The following is a 22,619-nucleotide window of genomic DNA, read 5'->3' as shown; positions in this document are numbered from 1 at the left end:
CCCCCACATACACATGCAAACATGCGTCGGGTGCGCCTATGTACGAAAACGACGATTGCGCCCATTATGCAGCACATGTTACATATCGCCGCGAACGTCGGAGTGAGAGCAATAATTTTAGGGCCATCAATCACTGATAACACTAAACTGATGAGCGGTAAAAACGTTTAAAGTGTAACCTATGGCCAATTTTGGTTGCGGTCGTTTTCTGCGATTTCGCGAGCGCGTGCAATGTTAAAGGTTGACATATTTAGTGTCTATTTACCCGACGTGACCCCGTCTTTTATATTATACCAAAAATTGGGGTGAAAATAAATGTTTGATAACATTTTATAGGGAAACATGTTTTTTTTACAAAATTTAGGGTACTTTTTTGTTATATAGTAAAAAATAAAAACCCCAGCGGTGATTAAATACCACCAAAAGAAAGCTCTATCTGTCCCCAAAGAATGGTATAAAATTCATTTCAGTACAGCGTTGCATGACGGAATAAACGTCAGCCAAAGTACTGCAGTGCTGAACACTGAAAAATGGCCTGGCCAGCAAGGGGGTGAAACACCGCGGTCTTCAAGTGGTTAAAACAACTGGAACATTGGAGTCTAAGTTCCTTAGCTCTTTAAATGGGTTCCACTCGTCTCTCCCCTTGTATTTGTATTTATATTTATATGTTGTAAAATGTATTTATATGATTGTAATTGTTATTTGTTATGAGATAAATAAAATGTAAATAAAAAAAAAGATTATGTATAGGGGTGAGTTCATGATAATTATTGGGTTTGGGGTTTAGGTTTAGGAATATAAGGGTTAGGTTAAAGTGTATCTAAAGCCAAAACTTTTAGTGATAGATAATTTGGGAAGGGTAAGCCCACTAAGTTTTTCATTGCTGCCTGTGTCCCTCTAGGCAGAATCACTATCTCTTTTTCCTGATGACTGCTATCACTAAGATTGAAAGTGAGGGATACTCCAAAATATTGAGTTATCACCAAAACAGGAACTTAGTGAAAGTTTTCCAATGGGAATTTTCCCAACTTTGCAGTGATTTCCTCTCACCACTGTTGTGTCTATAAATAAGAGTAACAAGAAACGTCAGAAACAGGCACTGAAAACATGGTGCATGTGATTTAACCATTGCTTATGCTAATCTAATTTTCTTTAGAACATTTTTGGCTTTAGGTATACTTTACATTTACGGCTTTGGTATAGCTTTTAATGATTGGTTTATGAGCTGGGTTAGTCTATGGGTCAGGAGTTAGGGTTTCGGCAATTGATCATTTTGCACTAAATTTTGAGATTTAAAAAAAACATTTTTTTGTTGTGATGACCCTGCTTGTATGTGAATGTCATTAATACCATAATTCTCTGGGCCCAAAATTCAAAAAGCTTTCCATGCTGCACCATATCTTGTTTGTGGAGTCTTTTCACTACAGGATAGTAGATGGTATCTTACTCTCTCTTTTTTTCATGAAGTTATTTTAAACTGGCACATTTCACCATTTTTTATAATAAAACCATAAATTATTTTACTGTTGAAAAAGATGGAACTCTATTTCTGCAGAACTCTTTATAATAGTTAAATGATATTTACATTAAGTGTTTGTGGACTCCATGAAAGGCATTTAAATGTTTGGTTTAAGTGTTTGGTGACGTTATAATCCTGGAGCATGAAAACATTAGGAGGACATAGAGTTCTCCCCATTAGGAGTAACTGGTACTTTAAAGTAGCGCTATACCCCTTGGCCATTTTCCAATCTTGCAGAAGAACCTTTAAACCTAATAACTCCCCTAGAATGGATGGCTGTGTATACCATTCCAGAACCCACATCACATTTAGTAGTTGACTACAGACATTGCGGGGTGAAGATATCCTTTCACTTTCTCTAAATATGGGCTCTTGACAAAATGCTTTAAACAGAATTAAAACTACCGTATATACTCGAGTATAAGCCGTCCCGAATATAAGCCAAGGTACCTAATTTTAGCAAAAAAAACTGGGAAAAAGTATTGACCCGAATATAAGCCGAGGGTGGGAAATGAGGAAGCTACTGGTAGATAGATACCAATAAAATTACATTAATATTTATTTAAAAGAAAAATAACCTAGCTCTGTAAGTGGAAAAGGGGGTACAGGGCTACATATCATGTACTACGGATCATTTAACCCATTCATATTAGCAGAGGATAATTGTAAATCTATTGTTCAGTGCACTCTATATGTAGTATATAGTACATGTACATATAGAGTGCCTGCAACAATACATTTACAATGATCCTCTGCTAACATGAATGGGTTAAATGATCCATAGTACAGGGCTACATACAGATCATTTAATACATTCATGTTAGTATAATTGTAAATGTATTGTCTGCACTGTATTAGCAGTATATACTCTACATAGAGTATATACTGCTAATACAGTGCAGACAATACATATATAATTGCTTAATTAATCTCTCTCTCTCACTTTTCACCCCAAAAAATGGGCTGAAAATCTCGGCTTATACTCGAGTATATACGGTAATACCTGAAACAGGTTTATGTAGTTGACCTTCCACAGAATAAGTGATTCAATTACTTTGCTATTTTAAAGGCTGTATTTTTGTAGAGTTTAGAAGCCATCCAGTCAATCCCTTCCAGTGAGCTTTTTCCTTGGTGATGGGTTTGTTCTATAGACTGTTCTCCTTGCAAGGGAATATTAACTTTGCATGGGAATTTCCCCTTAGCTTAGTGAATGAAGTGAAGCTTTGCTGACTTTTATCATCCAATAAAGTGCAACAAAATACTGTTTATTTTATTTCCCTTGCACAAGATTAGGTTTTTCTTTGCAAAGTGAGTCTTCACCACATTCACTGAGCTATGGCGGGAAATTCCCTTATAAAGTAAACAGCCTATTTGCCTTAGGTATTAAGGCAAATAGATTAACCCCATTAAATTGTTTCACAGTTTTTGGACTAATGCATTTGTAATCCAGGTATCAACTATTTGGCCTTATTGAAACAGTATAAATGTATTCATGTTGCTTTAGAAATTTGCATATCAAAGTGCTAATTGGCACAAATCTTTTATAACTGACATGTACAGCTAATTGGCAATAAACCTAATATGACTCATGTTTGCACCTGTGCTTGTGATTGTGATTTACTCACTTCAAAGGTAGTCTCCTTTTTCATGTAGAGTTTATCTTATTTCACTTTACCCCATATATTTCTATTATAGCTGTGTTTCAAAGGAAAGGCTGTTTTCTTTAAAAAAAATAAAATTCTATAACCAATATTTATCATGTAATGGATATGTTTGGTAGATGTTTCTAGTGCTTATAAATTCTTACTAGAAAGGAAACAATGGGGTTCATTTACTAAAGGCAAATATGGTGTTCACTTTGCAAGAGAACTGTTTCAATTTTTCCCTTGCACATGATTGGGTATTCTTTGCAAAGTGACATTTCACCACATTCACCAAGCTAAAGAAGACTTCCCCTGCAAAGTGAACAGCATTTTTGTCTTTTGTAATCAACCCCTTGTTGTGGAAATTTTACTAGGATGTGTTTTTAGTGTAATATTGTCATCCTGTCTCAGTGCCCGGATTTCTGCGTCACGCTCGATTGGAGCGTGTCCCGGATTATTCGGCACTGGGAATAAACCATTGGATATACGTGGCGGAGCAATGTTCTCTTGGCGAGTGTGTGGATGCCAAGCTAGGGCCCCTGCACAGTGCACGGATTTATTGGCGTGGCGTGTATACATTTACTTTGAGAACATAGCATTATTTAAGATACATATCTGCCTTTATGAAAGGAACGTGCGTACGTATTTCTGATGCGTCTGATCAGCGCGCTGGAAGTAGTATGGCATTGTCCCTGCAGATAAGCTCCCATCAATGCGCATCATAATAACTTTATTGGGCATTGCTCACTGAGCAATGCTGGATAAAGTTCGCTCCAGTGTTAAGGGAGATTAAAGATGGCGTCGTCCATGTGCAAGCATGCTGCTTCCTTTGTGTAAGTGTTTTTGGCGGGAAATCTATTGTTAACAAATGTGCACGTGAAACATGAACTAGCAGCTGGGAACTGTGCACGTTGCTTCACATGCATGAGCATACCCTCCCCTTTTCTATTGTCTATTCAGGTGTATACATGTGTTTCATTGGCTGGCTCTGTATTCTATTGTTTTAGGAGGAAGTGGTGGCTGTTGTGGCCAGTACTTCCTGTGTTACCCCTATAAATAAAAAAGTCTTCCTCAAGTGAGGAGGACAGCAACTGATGATCTGACGAGACAACAGCGAGTGTCTGTGTTTCCTTACTGAGCGCGTTCAGCAGGATTATACCGGGAGAGCAGAGAACTGTGCTTTTAAGCGCAGCAGATTTAAATACGATATAAATTTCTAGAACACCCTTTATCTGCTTTTGTCAATTGACAACATAAATTACTGATAGCTTGTTTCTTAAATGACCAGCATTTCAGATACTGAATTTAGGGATGACTCCTGCATATGTCCTTGTTATAGTATGGACTTACTTGTTCTGTAATGTTGATTTATTGTTTCACAAATCAGCTTCTTCAGTTCTAATAAGTGTCAGTAATATAGTCCAGCATCTATAGCCACAAAGGTATTTTGGTCATATTGATCCAATCACGTGTAATGTGTCAATGCAGATCTTGATTTTCCAAAAACATGATGAAGTGTGAAGTCTGTGAAACCACCATGTTTTAGTTGTGTATCCCAATACCATGGTGTCACAAAATCTGAGGCATTTACCCTAGTGACTTGACATTAATTCAAATTTTCAATCATGTAACTTGGACTATCAACACCCATTCCAGACACGTTGGCACTATGGTGTAGGATAATGTAATTAGAACAAAATACAAACTTTCACACCTTCTATCATGTTATTGTACAGCCATACAACCATCTTCCCTAACTAATTCCATGGTAATTGGTTTAAGGCGCCTAATTTACCTGTGTAGCTATGAATGCTGGGGTATGTTCCTAGTGCCCAATTGAACTGAACAAGGTGCCTAAATACACAGAAAAATGCTGCAATATTACAGAACAAGTTCAGTTGACTGTGACTTAATATTATTAAACTATTCTCTATTATCAAGCTACATTCTGCACCTAGCAATCTGTTAGTCAAGTGATTTTCTCTTATTATAATACCTTCCATGGACAGTTGCTAAGGCCTGGTCAGCAAAATGTCATGATACATCTAAGAATGCCAACTCCTGTGAAGTCTTGTTCATTTCTGAATCTACAGTATGTATATTTGTGTCCCAGAAGTCAGTCCCAATCCTGCAGCACTTAAGTCAGAGAATAGATGTTTATATGAGAGCTATTCACACAGGTGTTTTGCTTTTGTTTTACATAATAGTGATGTTGTAAATGACTATGTTAATTTGCTGAGTGAGGTTTTGTGTCAATGATATTTAGGAGTGAATTTCTGATAGGTGCCACATCTGAAATGTTTTGTGTTTAATCAGAAAAACCAAGATCCATTTGTGCTTTGTTCTACAATAGAAACTCTGTTATTCTGCAATCATAATCAATGATATTTTACTATCTGAATATTTGGGATATGATTAAAGCTATAAGATTGATCTATTTTTCCTACTCTTGTCTTTTATCATCTGAACAGTAGAGCATCTTCCTCTTAGCCTCTGAGTAATTTCCATCACTGTCATAAACAATGTAACAATTCACTGATCATCAGTTGCAATTCTTCATAAACACTGTCAAGCTCCCAGCTGCCACAGTTGTATTATATTTAGTCCAGACCCAGAGAAACTGCCTTGGGACTAAGAAAGAAAGAGGACTTTAGAGGCATTAAAACTCTGATACTACCCACCATAACTCTTCCCTATAGAGCAAGCTGTCAAACGAGTTGTGTTTTTGTCATAAAGACTCTCAGAGGCATATGCATTTGTTTTGGTAAATGTCAAATGGCTTTGATGCATAAAAAATTAGTTAAAGAGGTCACACTTACACAAAATACAAGTGCACCGTAGATTGTCGGAGGGTTGTTGTTGCTTCATTCTTAAAGCTTGACATGAAAAACAAAACACACAGCTGACTTAACATGCTATTGAAAAGAATCTAAAGTACTGTTTAGATGCAGTAATTTCATTTGAAATTAATTCAGGACTAGACTACAGTTTACACAAGGAGATGAGATCCTTTACTTAGCACAACAAAAATCCTAATTGATATACAGGTGATAGAACGGCTGTTATAATTACACTTTTTGTTCATGCGTACTCATGTGTGTGTGTAGTTCACGTGCATTTATAATGTACTTTACTACAGTGATAAGCTGTCTTTCACACTGAAGATGAATTAAGGTACTTATAATCATACAAAGCTCATGTTTTATATCTCCAATTTTAACACGTTGAGTTGACAGTTGGACTGCTTATTTGGGAATGGGAATGTACATTTACAAATTAAATCTTCAGGACTTCAACATCAAGTAAAAATGTAATCGAGTAAGTTGGAAATTGGTCCTCAGCTACCAGTAAAAATGGAGAGCTAAGGATATTGAGTTTCACACCCTATACTTGATTAAGAAAGCTGTACATAGGTGTTAGTGTAATGAGAGTAAAAAACATGCTTCCACTATTCACAATTTAGTGCAGATAACTCATATATAAATAAAGGAAATATCTACTAATATTTTATTAAATTGCTATCTGTTTTAATCCATATCCAGGATGACTGCAGAGTAAGCTGGTGTTAAACAACTATTCAGCACTAGATGCATCGTGATTCGTCAGATAACGTGTATCAGTCATGCTTAAAGCTGATTTTTACTTTATTAAACACCAAACACTATCTTGAGCCTTCTGCCATGCCACACCCTCAGATGACAAAAGAGGTATCAGAATACTAGCCTATCTGTGAAAAACTGCTGCTTCAGACTCCCATGATGCCAAGTCAGCATTTGATCATGTGGACTCCAAAGTGGAGGATTAAATATCAGGCAGAACTGCTGACTGGCTGTCTCTACCTGAACCGCAGTTTCCTACAAGTGATTTCCTTAGGATAGTTAAAGGATTGGTGCATTTTTAAACCACCCCCCTTCCCAGCTTTGTGCTTAACTAGCCCATACTACCTCTACCTACATGCATACATACCTCAACATCATTCCTGTAGATGCATATGTTGTTCAAATCCCACCAGAGGTACTGGAGATCTGCCGGAGGAATCTAAACAAACACCAAAGGTTGTGTTGTATTTACTTTGAGAATTTCAGAGCTTTTTAAAAATTGTATGAAGAGGAAATACCTAGAGCTGTCGGCACATAACTACATCAGCCACAAAAATACTACTTTCATAGCAATATCTTGGCTGATTCTGATAGGCAAAGCTCTAACTCATCAGTTATGTCAGAGCTTTCTGCTAAGCCCAGCCCCTTACACTACTGCTGCCCTGTACATTTCATAGGCAGCTTCATTGGTCCATAGTAAGTTGCAGGAAGAGGAAGACAAATTCAAATTGTTGGTGCTTCAAATGGGTGGGCTTGGAAGGCTGCTGCAAATATATGTAATTTAGATAATACATTTAGAATGTTGCTTTATTAAACTTACCTTTGGCAGGGAGTTTATTTACACACCAGAAAAAAGGAAAAGTGTGCCTTGCAGTCAGGAATAAATGGCTTCCCCTACCCTTCTGTGCTCCTTTTTCCACTATTATATACAAGGAATAACAAAAAACTAAAACCACTGTATATGCTGTTTGCATATGACCTAGGTACCAATCAGGGAACATTTATTTTGATTAGCACCACTCTTTAACCTATTTAAAGATCCTTTGTTTTTCCTCTTCCAGATCCAATCATCTGCCAACAGACAAACAGAGCCTCAGCTTTAGTATTATATGTACTGTATATACTTTATATGGCTCCCATGTTCCTGCAACGAAAATTCTTGTTCAGACCCATTCGGATTAAACGAAAAACACATCTGATTGACCAGAAAAGTCACATTTCCGATTCAGTTTAGTTTTTGAACAAAATTCGGAAACGGAAATTCGGATTCGGACACATTTGGATGCATTGGGATTCAGAAATTTGAATGTGTCTGAATGTCTGAATTTTGGAAAATGTTGACTAATTTTGATTCGGAACGAAACAAATCGCACATGTCTAGCAGTTATTGGGCTCACCTTGTCTCCTAACAATTGACAAGGGACAGAAAGAGGTAACAGGGACAGGTAGAGGTAATTGTTTCTTTGCTTCCCTATAGAAAGCACCAACATTCTAACACTAAGCTCAGTTTATTGCTGCTGCTCAGTTTGGGGCTTGTACAGGTTATTATTGCTATTATTAATTTGCCAGTGATGCACTAATTCAAAAACACCTAACAGGCATCTATGAAGCTCTAGAAGACAGTCCCTAATGCGACATAGCAGCTCAGTGTAGGAACTCTCAATTCAAGATGACAATTCACATCCAGGGATTCCAGCATCTGCCAGCTACCCTGTTTCCCCGAAAATAAGACCTACCCCGAAAGTAAGACCTAGCACTATTTTTCAAGATTCCTGTAATAGTAAGTCCTAGTTTGGTGGTAGCATGTGAGGGGCAACTTGAAGAGCAGGAGAGATGGTATCAGCCTGCAGGGACATACTGTATTAAGGGGATGACAGGGGACTCCCTCCGGCCAGCGCAGTGACAGGGAGCACTCCAGTACCATACTTCACCAACTGCTGTCCCCCTGAAGGCACTGCTTAATGTAATGGTACTGTACTGTAATGTGTACCGGTAAATGGTACCGAACTTTACCGCGCTGTCCACTGTCTGATGTCCCCACTGCTGCACCGCTGGTACCGCTGTCCCGGATGGCAAAGGAAGCCGGCGCTGTAGAAAGCAAGGCTGCGGCGGCAGAGGGAGCGGAGCCGCATTGACCGATACTTCCTCTATAGCGTCGGTTACTGTGACAGGCGGAGTGATACCAGATAACTTTGGATTGTTGTACATTTTGTTGCACATAAAAAAAAAAAAAATAAGACATCCCCTGAAAATAAGACCCAGTGTGCTTTTTTGGGGGCAAAAAAAATATAAGACAGTGTCTTATTTTCGGGGAAACACGGTATGTAGTGGACCACATTTTCAAATAGATTTTTTATGTGGACTCATCTTTTGAAGCTGAAACTTAATAGCTATGCAATCAGGAAGGTGGTATATGCTATATCTAACAAGCCCTCCTTACCATCGTGTCTTGAATTGGATTGTGATTGTAATGTCTTCCTTATATTGTAAAGCGCTGCACAAACTGCTGACGCTATATAAATCCTGTATAATGATAATAATAAGTACAAATTAGAGTAGTTTATAGTAAGAAAACATGATTAACAGACCTGCATAAAACAGAGTGATACCTGAAAGGTTAATGGGATGTTGGCCACTCTTATACTACTCTTGTGCTAAGTTGGGCCGCGATAGCTGGATATCTTATTAAATGTGTGTTTGACCACCACTATGAAAGCCTGACATTCTGACACACAGATTTTTTCCTCAGATGACTAATTGAGACACACTGAAAGTGAGGAGATATCTTTACAGTGTGAGGGAAATCTCTCTCTTAGACAGGAGTCTCCAGAACAAGCATCTCCATTGGAATATATTCTCTGTATTCCAGTTCTTGTGATAAATTCAAATTCAGAATTTACTCTCCCTTTTATTCTTGGTGACATTGGCTGATATTAGAAACCTGACAAAATTATGTACTCACACCTGGCTATACCTTGGATCATATTGTAATAATACAAATAATAATAATTGTTTATAGGTACCCTGAGATAGGCATGGTGCTTCCCCCATTCGCTGCTTTCACCTTCTCTCCATCCTTTCTGCCTTCCCTGAAATTTTGTGGCGGTTCCCCAGCAATGCGGATCTACTCACCACTAATATCCTAAAAATGGTAGTTATCTGTTTATGCAATATAAATTTGAGCATTTATTCATTTGTTATGTAAGTGGTTAGTCAATGATTATTTATTTAATCAGTGTATTGATTAGAATATTCAAATGAAAATTACAGATTACCTCCAAACTTCCTGAAGAAGCTTTGTCAAAACGCATAGAAGGCTGGGCACTGTACAGATTTATAGAATATTTTATGATGATTAAGACCATTTATAAAATTACTAAATATTACTACAAATTGATGTCAAAAAAGCATATTGCATTGACCATATTTCACTTCTGATCGGTCATTCACTCGGCTGCCCTCGGCAGCTTCGTGAATAGACCCCTATGTGTTAGTATGGGCTTTAGGGGTGTTCTATGTTGTTTGATTTTTTAAATTGGTGGATATATTTGGGTAACAAAAGTAAAAGATCAAAAACTAAGCCTGTATGGATAAATAGAACAGTGAAGCAACACATCAAGGATCAAGGACAAGAGAATGGCATTCAGAAAATATAAGATGGAGGGGGCGGCTTTGGCGTTCCAACTACAAAGAATGTAATAAAAGTTGTAAAAAGTAATCCGGGCAGCTAAAATAGAGTGCAAAAAGCTTATAGCCACAGTTAGTAAAAAGAATCCCAAAACATTCTACCAATACATAAATAATAAAAGGGTAAGAAAGGAGCAGATAGGCCCAATAATGGATGAAAACGGGAAGTTAGTCACAAATGACAGGGATAGGGCTGAGGTGTTGAATACTTTTTTCTCCTCAGTATACACTCAGGAGAAATATGTGTTTAATGTGGATAAAAATACACATAGTTCATCACAAAATATTCCACAGTGGTTGAGGGAAACCGGGATAGAACATAGACTTAAACTACTTAATGCAAATAAAGCATTAGGGCCAGATAACCTGCACCCCAAGGTACTTAAAGAACTAAGCCAGGTTATAACGAGACCATTATTCCTCATTTTTAAGGACTCCTTAATGACTAGTAGAGTGCCAAGTGACTGACGGAAGGCTATGGTAGTACCAATATTCAAAAAGGGGTCCAGATGCCATCCTGGGAACTACAGATCAGTTAGTCTTACATCGGTAGTTTGCAAAATGTTAGAGGGATCTACTTAGTAGAGTTTGTTCAGGATAATGGTATAGTAAATGACAACCAGCATGGAATTAGGAAAGACCGTTCCTGTCAGACTAACCTGCTAACTTTTTACGAGGGGGTAAGTAGAGATCTGCATGGAGGGAAGCCAGTGGATGTAGTATATCTGGATTTTTCAAAAGCTTTTGACATGGTACCACAAAAACGCTTACTACACAAGCTGAGATCCATGGGCATAGATGAAATAGTGTGTACATGGATAGAAAACTGGCTACAGGAACGTGTACAGAGAGTATCGATAAATAGGACCTTTTCAGACTGGGCTAGGGTCATGAGCAGTGTGCCCCAGGGTTCTGTGCTGGGCCCCATGCTATTCAACCTGTTTATTAACGATATTGGGGAGGGTGTGAATAACCATGTTTCAGTGTTTGCTGATGATACCAAAATTGGGAGGGTTATAGACACCGACTTAGACATTATAACATTACAGGAGGACCTGGATAAAATAGGGGAGTGAGCAACTCTATGGCAGATGAGGTTTAATGTCAATAAATATAAAGTAATGCACTTTGGGGTTAAAAATAAGCGAGTGGATTACACATTAATGGCCACAGACTGAATAATAGCTTGCAGTGCCAGGCTGCTGTAAACAAAGCAAGTAGAGTCCTGTCCTGTATTAAGAAGGGAATGTATTGCAGGGACTAGTCTATAATTGTGCCACTTTATAGATCACTGGTTCGGCCTCATCTGGAGTATGTGGTCCAGTTTTGGGCACCAGTCCACAGAAAGGATGTCCTGGAGCTAGAAAGAGTCCAGAGGAGGGCAACCAAACTCATTAAGGGGATGGAGGACCAGAGCTATGAGACAAGGCTACTGAAATTTAAACATGTTCTCGTTGGAAGTAAGGAGATTAAGGGGGACATGATTTTCATGTACAAGATGTTCAATGGTGACCGCAACATTAGCAACAAACGTTTCACGATTAACTCGATGACAAAGACGAGAGGCCATCACCTAAAATTGGTGGAGAAAAGATTTCAGCACAAGGGCCGAAGGGGTATCTTTTCAGTCAGAGCGGTTAGGGTCTGGAACTCGCTGCCACATGCAGTGATTTCAGCTAAGAGTGTGGATTCATTCAAGAAGCTTTTGGACGATTTCCTCAGGGACCGTAATATACAGGGGTACAAGTACTCTTAAGAATGAGATCACACAGGGACCTATACATACGCACACATCTGTAGAACCATATACATGCACACAATAGGTTGAACTTGATGGACCTGTGTCTTTATTCAACCTAAAATACTATGTAACTATGTAATTTGATCTCTATGTGGATCATGAAGCCTTTTAAATAATAAAAAGTAAATGCTATTTTACATTACATGTGATTTGTTTTTATTATGTTGATTTATGTTCCTTTATGGCACCTTAAAAGCCCCATCTTTTTCTTGGTTTATCTTTTATATATGGGTGGGGTGTCCCCGTTCCTGTGGTGATTCAAAATATTTTGTACAATGACATTGGTGATCAGGACAAACATAAAGTTAATTTCCACAATGGTGACAGAGACAGCTATCTAAACCTCATCTTTCCATCAAAGTTTTAAACAAAGAAACCAGAAAATGAGCCCTTTAACTTTAGGTAAAAATGTGCCAAAGTCTATAGTGTGATGGTTCCCATGTCATAATACTTACAACAAATGACACTAAAAAAATGCAGGGTGTGAACAAAAACAAACCAGAACAAAGCAAGTTAATTCCCCAAACGTGCAAGAGTCAGGTTTGTTAAGCTGCACTAGGACTGCAATGGTGTATGTTTATTTTGGGCAGACTTTAGTAGTTTGTTGTTTAAATGATTTGCAGGTGTGTTCATGTGCTCTTTTCACAATAGTAACAGGATTATTCTGAAAAGGGTGAAGAGTTTGGAGAAGGCAGGAGAAGAGAACAATCTAGGACAACATAGCTCATTTGGATAAATTCTCCAATTCAACTCACTTTCCTTATTAGCTATGTTCTCCTAGATTGTTCACTTCTCCTGCCTTCTCCAAACTCTTTGCCTTTTTGTGAATAACCCTGTAAATGCTAGTTGAATATTGCTATAAAGTAGTAACAAATCTGCATGTGTTGTACAGTTCCATGTTTCCAGATTTGCCATTTAAAATGTATGTACTTTCTAGATATAAATGATTCTTTGTGGACTTTTGTGCGTAAGTGGTATCATTTAAGAATCCTTATACCATTTCTCAGCTCTTTAGGGTTGATCCTTTTCCCTTTTTAAACATTCATAATATATCAGAAACAAGGTTTACTTGCAATGTTTTTCTGTTTTTTTGGGGGGGGTGTGGAGTGGTTGCAGGGTACTCTTTTTGTTTTGTTTTTTCCCCCTAACAATATCAGCTCAGCTACTCTCTATTAAGATTCCTTTTTGGAAACCACAGTCTGATGTTAGAAATGTATGGACTTGGTATATTTACTTTCAGAGTACTCATGATTCTCTTTGGCACCTAACCATGTTTTCTATTTTTTTTTGTATGCTTTTAATAAAATGTTTATACTATGTTTGTGTGTAATTTTTTTTAATTATGTCAATACATTTTTTAAGCTCTGGGTGGTAACATTAATCAGAACAGTTATTGGTCTCTTCTTTATGAACCTTTTTACTCAGAATTACTGTTCAGAAAAGCCTTTCTGTTGATTTTGACTTTTTTTTGTTTCTCTAAACTGCTGCTCCTCCCTAACAACTTCTATCCCCAGCAATAATCCTAAATAGTGTATAGCCTGTGCTGATAGATCTTATCCCCATCCTTGATTTAATGGTGACATTTGTGCAGAACTAGTAAAAGAACACCCTGCTTTAGTTTTAGGTAAAGAGCTGAAAACAAAATGCTGAGATAGGAAATGCTGGTGTCTTGAAATGGGTGGCAGAAATCAGAAAGCTAAACATAGAGAACATTTCAGTCTTACAGACCTTCCAGGCTAGTTTACTTTATGTATTGGTGTATGGTATTCAGGACTGCTTAAAAACACTTGCAGCAAGAAAACAAAATTGCAACAGTAAACCCAAAGACTAATGTATGTCATAAACAAAGTACATCTTTGTAATTTAAAGTAAATTTATATACCTCAGCACTGGGTGCAGAGGCCGGCATGGCTCCAGCAGCAGGAACCAGTGGGAGTTGATGTTCTGCACATTTAAGAAGGAATACATTAGCCAAATTGACTATGATGCAAACATTTAGAAGAATCAAGCATATCATAATTAATACACCTATATTCTCCTCCAGGTTTCTCTGCAGTGGGTAGACACTTTCCTCCTGCTGATGCTGCACATTGAATCAAGCAAATGTTCTAATGAGAATGTTTTGTGAAACAATATCAGCTTGTCTCAGAAATTGTTTGAAACAGAGAATTATGCCCTTACTAGGAGGCCAATCAGGGTTCTCATGAGCATGTGTTGGTGCCACAGCCACAGCTCTTCTTGCCAAAGGCCACCAGGTGACAGGCCCAACTTAGGGTGGACTAGGTAAAAATAAAATATAAATTATAAAACTTTTCAGAAAAGCAAGATGATTTAAAACATTATTTTTCTTTTGGGTTATGACAAAATAAGTAAAAATGCATGCCACCTTTCTTTATTAGGGATAGGGTTCGGGTTCATTGCTACTATGGGTCTGAGGCAAATGCTGGGGTTGTGAGATTCTCTGTCCCATGAAAAGTATGTACACATTCACCCAGGAGAAATGTTTTAACCATAATGCACCACATGGCCTTTGTATTTTATCCAGCAGGCTTAAAAAGGTCAATAAGGGGGCTTTTGGTTCAGCCAACCCTCTCACTTTAAAAGGATGACAGAGCAGCAATAGTGTACGTGGAAGTTGCTGTAGGAAAAGCTGAAAAACCGCATAGATAGAGATTAAGGTAAGCTAGAAAACCTACATTTTGTTTTGCTAGCTCTTTGGGCACAGGGGTGGTATTTTGGGATCTTCATTTCTTTTTGTATGTTTATATTTGATAAGTTAGGACCTTTTGTTTGTTTTGTTTAAAATGTTTAAAGCAGAGCATTGACTTGTTACTGGTCATATTTTCTTTGAGCTGCCTTTTGTTCACAGTGCGCCATTGCATTGTTTGAAAGAAAGAAAAACTAAGCGCAAGGGCAGTGTGCACCTAAATGGCCTCCCATTATACCACTCACATTCTCCACACCTCCTATCCCCACAGAAAATAAAAGTTAGGTATATATGAGTTAGGCCTACTATCCCTTATTAGAACTGTGTCACTACTGGCCAATTTTACACTACTGTGTCATCTGTGGTCTCTTAATTCTTGTAGTTAAATACCTGGCTGTACTTTTTTCATTAGTACATTTCAGCCAATCCCCCCTCAGTAATACTGTCCTGCTGCTCACAGTTTTTACACTGCTGTATGATCTATGGCCTATTCATTCTGAATAAATTCACCCAGGAGATTTTTTTTAACCATAATGCACTGCATGGCATAGATAGAAATTGGCTAGTGGCAGGACAGTTTTGAATCAGGGAGAACTTTCAGTCAAAGCAGGTATTTTACCGTTTGATGAAAAGGCATGTATTTCTGCTAAAGCTACCTGAAAAAAGCCTTTTTTAAAAACTGAAATTAATCATATTGTGGTTCTTCTGCTGTATGTAAGCCAAGCTAATTGTAAAAGAAAAACCACAACCAACTGTGCACTGTCAGTGTATGCTGTCACTGAGACTGCCTGTGAAAATCTCACTGTTCTGCAACACCACGTATAGCTTTAAAGTGTATTTCCATGTTTGAATTCAAATTTGAGAAAACCCCACTTTAGGTTTGTTTTGTAGTCCTATTCACACAGCGGAACTGGAAATATATTTTTTAATATTTCTTAGCGTTTAGATGTGTCTGTGGAAAAGGTTTTTTTTTTTTGCATACTGCAAGCCACTTTGGGCAATTTTAAAGTGAGAGGAAGCTCTGGCTGTCCTCATTAGACTTGTGCGCCGTCAAAAAATTTGTTCCATTTCGTTCCGTTTCGTAATATCCATTATTTCGTATTTCGTAATTCGTATCCGAAACTCAATTCGGATTTTCGTTAGTTTCGGCACATTTTCGTAACTTTACGAACATTCGTTATGATGAAGTTAAAAAGCAAAAATACCTTTGTTAATATTGGAGTCGATGTGGTAGTTGTTTTTTTTATCCGAAATACGAATTCCGTTAACGGATTCCGTATCCGAATTTCGTATTTCGTACTTTAAAAAAAACTACCATCAACTCCAATATAAATGTACTTTGCTTTTTCACTTCAATACAACGAATGTTTGTAACGGAATGCAAATACGTCAACGGAATTTCATATTTCCTGCCTGTATTGTAATGCAACTCTCAGCAGCAGAAGAGAACATCTGATTGGTCAACCAAAACGAAATACAAATCCCGTTAACGGATTCCGTATCTGAATTTCGTATTTCTGACTTAAAAAAAACTACCATCAACTCCAATATAAATGTACTTTTCTTTTTAACTTCAATACATAACGAATGTTCATAACGGAAATTTCGATTCGTAACGAAACGAATCGCACATGTCTAGTCCTCGTAGGAAGACCAGTGACACACTTTGCTTCCTCTCATTAACATATTCAAGAAGCAAACCTTCTAAATCTTTAAACGTTTGTTAGGACAGACAGTGTTCAAATTTAGTTTACAACTGATAATGGGTCTCCCAGCACAGTACAGACAGGGTTATTTATTCCAAACATGAATTTCCCAGCCCCTTTGCATTCCAAATTCAGTTTAGAGAAAAAAAGTTATTTCGGAAAAGAGAATGTAAAATGTGGCATCTATTTTTTTATGATATGTGAAGAACATGTAAAAAAATATAAAATGGGTTTTATCCGAATTTTGCTGCAAAAGTGGAAATACAATTGAAGGTATCCCACAAGCATATTATTTTTTTTTCTTTTTCATTGGTTCATGTCCCCTATGGCATTGCCCAGCTTCCCATGCCTTTTTTTTTAAACGAGTTTGTCTTTTACCCCTAAAAATGAGCTTAATTTAAAAACAAGATTTGCCCCCAAAGACTTATATAGGATTTGCCTTGGTGTGGTTTGCTGAATTGTGAACCTTTGGCAAATCAAACCTGGGCAAATTCCTCCATCATTATTTTCTGGTGGTATAAATTACCCTTGGGGAGTGGCTTGCTGGGATGATGAGAGCGACGGTGCACAGAAATGTACAGCTTCTGTTTTGTTAACCTGATTGGATGATTGCACTACGCACAGGCAGGAGAAACCTGACACGCTCAATAAAATAATTCCGTTAATATCAGTTATTCAGGTTTTCTTTCTGGCAATATTTCACAATAGGCCAGAAAGACAGCCTATGTTATATGCAGCCACACTTTCACTTAGCATGAAATTACTGACATTTAATAGAAATACATTTCTTATTTGATATACAAATATTGTTCTCTCTTTCAATGTTAATAGATTATTATTATGAAAAATGGGAAAATCAAACATATTACCTTTCTGTTTATACATCTGACACAGAATGATATGCCCAGCTAAAAGTAAAATAAATGCAACAGGCATACATAACGCAAACTTTCTCATAATGGGCAAGCACTCACCCATTGGATCAACATCTTTCAATTTATTAGCATGACAAAGGACACAATTATTTTGGATATGCCTGAGTGCAATTTTCATTAACTCTGCAATGATTTATTAACAAAAGTGTCAGGAATGTAATAAAAGCAGCAGGACTCCTCAAAATGCCAAAAAAAATCAGAAAACTACAGCACAATATCCAAACATGCCTTGCAGCATCAGGTCACTAAGGTTGCCTGATTCTATCAAAAGCATCACCATGGTGAGTGAACTCTACAATTAACAAAGAGTAAGTACAAAAAATGCTAATATCTCATTTGAATGTAATTATGCACAGATTACTGTTCACTGGAACAAGAAAGGGATTTTAATTGCCACCCAAAGTTGCATGTAAATCCTGACTTCTGTTTAACTTTTGCTTGAATTTTTATTATTGCAAACAATACAGTCAACATAATAGATTGTTTGTCATGCATCCAAAAAATATATGACTTAGTGTAGTAAAACAGCCTTGGGATTGCTCACATTTTACCACAGCAGACGTTGTATGTTTATATACAGGGTGATTGAGAATAAGGAGACAACATGTTAGGCAATTACACTTTAAAATAAGATCTATTATTTAACCCTTCCATGACCAGAGATCATTGAAATCGAGATACCCAGGTCAAATTTAGCAGTGGCAGTACACACTAGTTCATTAAATAAAACTTTGACTAATTTGTCACCTAAAAATAATTATATTTTAAGGACATATAAAGCTTTTATTTGGTACACTATTTTAACCAAACACCTGCTCTGATTTTTTTTATAACAAGCTGACGAATGAATAAAAATATAAGAGATATGCGTGTATATATAATACACAAGTCAGAAAATATCCGCACTACGGGTATATTAAAACCTCTGTCTTATCAGCGCTTTCCGTTCAAGGCTACTGTCTCCCCAGTCACTGATGTGCAGGTGTGAACATGTTACGTCAATTAGACATGTGCGATTTGTTTCATTAAAAAAAAAAACGGCCAAATTTTCGTTATTCGGAGATTCGGATGTATCCAAATTTCCGAATAACAGAAATGACGAATGAAAACTAATCTGAGTTTCCGAAAACAAATTTTCTCACAAAATTAGTTAGTAGTAGTCTATACAAATGTTCGTTGGTGAACACATTTTTTGTACAGCAAAGTGACATACATTTTTTTTTAAATTTCACTTTGCTGCAACGGAATGAACGAAGCAAAAAAAAAATTAACTTACTTACAGACTACCACTAACAAATTTTGTCCGAATCACGAAATGAATTGACTTTCGGACACGAATCCCGAAAAAAGAAATAACGCAAAATCCGAGACGAAACAAAACTAAACAAATTTTTTTGCCGGTGCACATGTCTAACGTCAACTGCGGTGTGAGAAAAAATGGATGCCTCACTTGTGATTTCAATGAAAGAAAAGCAACTTGCAGTGATTCGTTTTTTGTGCTCTGAGGGTGTGCCTGGTGCCGTTATTTATCGAAGACTTTCTGCGGAGTATGGAGAAAGTGTTTTGCCATGAAGAAGTTTGTATGAATGGATAGATAAGTACAAGGAAGGCCGCACAAGTGTTAGCCATCGAGAGGGAGCCAGACGGCTAACCACGTTCACGGCTGATGACAACATTGAGCATAAACGTGAAATGATTCTGTCAAATAGATGAGTGACAGTGGATTATGTGGCTTTGGTCCCCTGAAAGCAGCCCTACGAGGATGAAGATTCAACTCTGATGAAGAAGTAAAGACAATGTTGCATTCGTGGCTCGCAGCTCAGCCTAAAACATTTTTTAATGAGGGAATGTGAAAGTTTGTTGACAGATGCACAAAGTGTATTGAAAAGCAAGTAGATTATGTTAAAAAATGATGGGGTCTATTCACGAAGCAGCCGAAGGATCTAGCCGTAGCTTCGGCCCCAGGACCCCTTCAGTTCAGTAGAACCGAAGGCTATTCACTAAAGCCCGTACAGCTCCTGAACTTGGCCGAGCGGCTCTTCAGAATAAAGAAAAAAAAAGAAAAAGCAGTGTTTCTCTCCTTGGCGGGCGGGAGCAGGAGACTCCCGGAGTGCCCGGGAGAGTTCTTTTTTTCTTTTTTGTTGACGGCAGCAGAACCGCCGGCCAATAAAAAAAGTTGGGCGGAGCTGGCTGTTATTGCTAGCAATCATTTTCTATTTATTTTTTCTACTTTTTAAACAATTTCGACAAAAACAGCGTTCGGCTCACTTTGCTTTAGGTCAGTCATTCACTCGGCTGCCTACGGCAGCTTAGTGAATAGACCCCTATGTATTTGTCTTTTCTGACTGTTGATTAAAATAAATTTACAGCCAGTGTGTGGATAATTTCTGACTCAACCTTGTATATACATTTAATATTACTATTAAATATTAGAATTATTAAGATTGCTATTATTATTTTATTACTGTAATTGTATAAGAGAATTATAGTATTAAAAAGAGGCACACTGCCATCTTTAGGCTCCAGTGGCATCTGCAGGCTGAAGGTTTGTTTTGTGCGCAAACTTCTCTCTTTCATGTCAGCATATAAGCTATGTCATAGCTGACATAGGGGTTTATTTACATGTACTCCTTCTGGATAGTAAGTACATTTACTTATACATATGGGTTTGGGTTAAATATTTGTGCATTGTTTGAATAATAACTTTATTATTCCAATACATTTCGGGGGTTTTTCACTAAGCTGCAGAAGGCAGCCAAGTGAATAACCAAGCCGAAGTGAAGTGAGCCGATCGCTGTTCGGCTATTTACCTCAGCCTTATACGGCTGATTTTAGCTGTACATCGGCTAAAATCAGCCGTAAATCGGCAGGCTAGGGTTCAGCTTAGCATGTTCGGCAGAGCCGAAGTGAAGAAAACGTTCGACTCTGACATCAGGATCGCCTGAGCCGAACCTCTGGCAGTTCACTCGCTACCATTCGCCCCATTCTCATAGGGGCCAAACGGCAGTGAGTGAATAGCCGAATGCAGCCGAGCAGTGCTTTTCTTCCACTGGGTCTGGTGAATGAGTCCAGTGGAGGCCATCATGTTAAAGATGAAATGCTAAATGTGCAGCGCTAAAAGGTGATATTTAAGCGCATATTTTACATTTCTCTATCCACCATGTTAAAGAGCAGCAGGAAAGATAGGGTCAGATTCCTAAAGCCAGGTTTCAGTAATGGCAAGTATGTTAAAGAAGTTGGAGTATAGAGATGTGGATTTGCTTTATATTGGGAAAAAATACCATCATAGGTACTAAGTTGGACTTAAAGGTATGTGAAGGACATGATTCCAATTATACCCTGGATTTATTCTTTGCAACATATTGCTGAATCAAAGAGACCCAGGAAAGGGACAGCATGTTATCATTCATAACATGACCACTGAGAGGTGAAGTGAAAAACATTGATTATCTTGTTAAAATGGCACCTGGAAGTGGGTGGCATATATTAGACAGCAAGTGAACATTTTGTCCTTGAAGTGTTGCAAGCAGAAAAAATGGGCACATGTAAGGATTTGAGCAACTTTGACAAGATCCAAATTGTGATGGTCCAAGGAAGTAAAACCGGTGAACCGGCGACAGAGTCATGGGTGCCTAAGGCTCCTTGATGCATGATGGGTGAGAAGGCTGGCCAATGCAGTCCAATTCAATAGAAGAGCTACTGTAGCTCAAATTGCTGAAAAGGTTAATCCTGGTTCTGATAGAAAGGTGTCTGAACACACAGTGCATCACAGTTTGTTGCGTATGTGGCTGCATAGCCGCAAACCGGTCACGGTGCTCATGCTGACCCGTGTCCACTCCCAACAGTGCCTACAATGGGCAAGTGAGCATCAGAACTGGACCATGGAGCGATGCAAGAAGGTGGCCTAATCTGATGAATCGTGTTTTATTTTACATCATGCGGAAGGCCGTGTGTATGTGTGTGTCACTTGCCTCGGGAACAAATGGCACCAGGAAGGTAGGAAGGCGAGCCTGCAGAGGCAGTGTAATGCTTTGGACAATGTTCTTGGGAAACCTTTGAGTCCTGCCATTCATGCAGATGTTATTTTGATATGTACCAACTACCTAAACCAGGTGTTAGCAACCTCGGCACTCCAGCTGTTATGGAACTAGAAATCCCATGAGGCATTGCAAAACTCTGACAGCCACAGGCATCACTCCCAGAGGCATAATAGGATTTGTAGTTTTATCACAGCTGGAGTGCCAAGGTTGCCTACCCCTGACCGAAACATTGTTGCTGACCAAGTACATTCTTTCATGGAAATGGTATTCCCTGATGACGGTGGCCTCTTTCAGGAGGATAATTAACCCTGCCACACTGCAAAAATGGTTCAAGAATGGTTTGAAGAACACAACTAGTCTGAGGTGTTTTCTTGGCCTCCAAATTCTCCAGATCGAGCATCTGTGGGATGTGCTGGAAAAATAAGTCCAATCCATATTAGGCTGGTGGTCATAATGTTATGGCTGATCGGTGTATAATAATGATATTATTGTAAATATCATAGCAATCTGTATCAGTGTATGTTCTATATTCACACCTGCTTTTGCATATATCCTTAGTAGTGCCTCAGTAAACTCTGGAAGAAATGGAGCATATATCTATGAAAAGCATAGATACATCTCCACTGGCCACCTATTTGTCCAACACTAATAATGCGATTAGTTAAGAGAAGGGCTGAATAATGAGAAAGTTCAGAGAAGGGCTACAAAAGTTAATAAAGTGGATGGAGATTCTGACTTATGAAGATCACTTCCAGAAAAGTAAAAAGGGACCACAGTACCGGTGCACATTTATGACATGAGGCCATAAACTGAGGTTAAAGGAGAGTTGTTTTACTCTAAAGGATTTTTTACTCTAAGCAGCAAAAATTTGGAAGTCCCTAACACAAACAGTGGTATCCACCCATAGCATTGATCAATTCAGGTAACACTTGCATGAGTTTCTTAGTATAGAATATATAGGAAAATGGAATTGTTAGTTACA

This window comes from Nanorana parkeri, unplaced genomic scaffold, assembly GCF_000935625.1.
Source record: "Nanorana parkeri isolate BGI_ZX_2015 unplaced genomic scaffold, ASM93562v1 scaffold934, whole genome shotgun sequence".
NCBI lineage: Eukaryota > Metazoa > Chordata > Amphibia > Anura > Dicroglossidae > Nanorana > Nanorana parkeri.
Note: the sequence above shows the minus strand (reverse complement) of the source record.